This window comes from Brienomyrus brachyistius, chromosome 2, assembly GCF_023856365.1.
Source record: "Brienomyrus brachyistius isolate T26 chromosome 2, BBRACH_0.4, whole genome shotgun sequence".
Classification (NCBI taxonomy): domain Eukaryota; kingdom Metazoa; phylum Chordata; class Actinopteri; order Osteoglossiformes; family Mormyridae; genus Brienomyrus; species Brienomyrus brachyistius.
In genome coordinates, this window is record NC_064534.1 from 15,560,695 (window position 1) to 15,564,098 (window position 3,404).

Sequence of the window (3,404 nt, forward strand, 5' to 3'; positions counted from 1 at the left end):
ATATACCAACCAATCTAGTGGCAATAGTTAGTGCTACCATGATAAGAAAAATAATACGAAGCAAGAAGAAATTACAACTCATTTAGAGGAAAAGATAAGCCCATCCTTTACGTTTAAAGGAGTATCAGGTATGATAAAGTATCTGGGTCTTAAAAATTGAAATGGGGGATTTTGAATTAAATCACCGGGTTATGTTTATATTAGGTTGAAATGTAATAATGACTCCTTATATATATATATATATATATATATATATATATATATATAAAAAAGTTCAATTGTCTTAGGGTGGTAATAACAGCATTTCATTTTACAAAAACATTTTTAAAAATGGATTGTGAAATTTGCAAATCATTTTTAAAACAGATTATATGCTGGATGTTGTACAGAGAAATATTTATTTAACAGTCCGCCATCTGTACACTCTTCAGTTTTTTCCAGTTTTTATACTGGGAAGAAAAAAACAAAATTCCAATTATATTATTCAGGTAGGTATCACAGAGGCTCAGTGGGCAGCGTAACTGAGCTCCAGGGTTGTGGGATCGCATCTGGATAGAGCTATCTGTATGGGGTTTGAATTTTCTTCCCGTGGCTGCGTGGGTTTCTCTGGTCTCCTGCGATCCAAAGACATGCTGTTCAGGTGAAATGCAAACTACATCTCTTGTCTGTGACTTCCTTGCCATGCACTGGAGTGTCATGCGAGCCATAGCCTGCCTAATGCTCCTAAGCTCGCAGGAAAATACACACGTGGGTGAGCTCTTTGCAAATTCTTGCTCACCGAACATCTTCCATCTCACGGATAACTACAGCACAAATTAGCGCTAGCAAGACAGGCAGGCATTATAGGCTAATCTGGACTGGCTCACAATGACCAAGGAAATCCAAAAGAAGGAAACAGCACAAAGTCATATTTCGTTATCGCTCAGTTGGAACTGGATGGAACTACAATGACAAGGTGTGGACCCGAAACAAGACTTTTTCCGCTAAGGCCACATTATTGTGATTTTAAAACCTAATTTCATTTCCTCACAATCAGATCTTTTTGTACTCAGATCTGGTGCTGACTTATATCCAGTTTGATGGGTTGTTCATTTCTCTGTATAATAAATACCATAGCACCCCACACCAATGCAGAAGTGCAAATACCTTTGCATTTCCACAATGAGCCTTGTGTCACGTCCTGTTTCACTGCTTGTTTGCAAGGTAATAATCATCGACAGGCACCATTTTGAAAATTTATGTATAGTCTCTTGCTATCTATGGTGCATTTTCAGCATAAATTCAGATGCTTTTGGGCCTTTCATACACGACCAATTCACTCTAGTCAAACTAGTTCATGTCATGAGCATGAAGGGCCTCCATCAGTTGCTCCTGGTATCTCCCCTCCTCCCTGTTTCCAACTCTATTTCCAGTTTATGATGTTTTAATGGAGTGAATAAACAATCGCACCCCAGCGGCCATGTGCAATCTCTCCAGACGACATCAAGACCATGCACCAATCGCAACAAAAACATCCTTGCATGCAACACCCGCGACCTTGATTTAAAAGGCTTCTCCTTAATAAATTTTGAATGATTTCTTTAGGCTATTTTGCTGTGAACATTCAAGCACATGCCTTTGCAGTCCATTTTTGTCAAGGTATGGACATATAACAAAAGGATCCCTGGTATGCAACATAAAGAGATTGTTTTGTGATGTTCCCGATCCTTCATTTACATTCTCTCTCCTAATTAGAAATTGCGGTTTGCCGCATTCCATATTAACAGTACACACATACCTGTTGGCGTTTTCTCATAATGTGTTGCCTTTCATGAACAGCTGCCATTGCCATGAACCCACATTGTTGCCGTTCTGCTGCAAAGCAGAAACTGTTTTTTATAAAATACTACTGGGTAATCCCAAAGCTTTCATATTATGTATGCTTCATCCAATTGTTGTGTAGAAATGACTTTAGCAATGATTATTACGTGCAGAGGTTACAGGAGGATATGGAGGTGAGGTAGGGTGGGGTGGACCCCCCACACCCCACACACACAGATCAACATACACATAATATACCACAGGGTGAACACTGAAAGTAAAATGTCCCCATTTTTCCTATAAATTAACTGATTTAAACACATAGCTTATAATTATACAACTATTCTCACAACCCTGTCAAAGATATGTGGTCTCAGGATGGCTGGCTGGATAATTAACAGATGAATGATAAATTGCAGCTGTTTATAATTTAGCGTCATTAGCTTGTATAATGATAATCTGCATTTTACATCATACAATAGCCTCACTCATTTAAACTTTTATCATATTTGCCCTTAGATGTCACCACTTTACCTATTACAACAATCTTCCACCATCAAAACTACGTAGATATAATACCTCAAAGTCTGTATTGTACATTGGAAAACTGCAGTGTCGATGAAAGATTTAATCCACCACATCCGATAAAGTGCATATCTAATTGAATTAATGCAACAGTGAGTTAGGTAACACCGGCAGGAAAATTAGTACTTACTAAAATATGTGGAGACAAGAAATTCAATATGCTGATATTATTATAGTCATGGTTTGCATTTTTCCCATGACTTGCATCTATAAACATTATAAGCATGTTAGAGCAATGTCAAGGGCAAGGTTCTCCATAGCAATTGATCACCAGCCTATGGTGAGCTTGCAGCTCGGGAAATGAAACCCAGCTGACCCTGATTAGGTGGCTGATCTTATTAGGATTTTATAATAGGTTCAGGTTGGTGGATTTAAGAAGAGTGTAGTACAGTATGTGGTCTGCAGCCAGTTGGGCCCCAAGGGTAGTTTGAGGCCAGTGGATCATTGGTTGTTTTTAGGTATTATATGTTTGAGCTTTAAAGGGATTTTGCCTCAATCTTGTTTAATATTTTTAGTACGAGTCTCTTGTTTATTACGGTCCAGTGTTTTGACACAATTCCATTTTCAACCCTACAATCTGCCAAGATGTATTTAGATTCAGGGGATAAAGTGAATTTTATTTTGTATAAAAAGGAGGGAATTTTCTAATAATTGTGGCATATATTCACCCAGTCATCATTTTGCAGCTGTGTGTATTAGCTGTCTTGATTATAGTGCATACATCCATCTTCTTTAACCGCTTACCCGGTACAGGGTCATGGTGATTACAGTACATGCCTGGCTCTATTGCTGTACCGATAGTAACTGACCTTATGTAGAAAATACAAGCAATAATTCTTCAAAGAGTTTCTTTTCACCCATATTCATTAAATCTCTCATGTGACCATGACTAGTGATCACACCGATAAAAGAAGCAGAGCTGTTTTGCACCCGGTGTTATTTTTATGATAAAATAATTTCTTTCTTTCCCTTTTGACTTGGCATGGGGCTGTTGTATAGCGCACTGCGTCACACATAAA

The 3,404-nt window shown here is 38.1% G+C and overlaps 1 long non-coding RNA gene across 1 annotated transcript; it reads right to left on the minus strand.

The window, feature by feature from the left end:
- Positions 1 to 424: 424 nt before the first annotated feature.
- Positions 425 to 2,560, minus strand: LOC125717918 (uncharacterized). The gene is made up of 3 exons (XR_007384714.1): positions 2,516 to 2,560; positions 1,778 to 1,854; positions 425 to 614 (listed from the first exon to the last, which is right to left on the minus strand). It is a non-coding gene; the product is annotated as an uncharacterized LOC125717918 (long non-coding RNA).
- Positions 2,561 to 3,404: the final 844 nt, after the last annotated feature.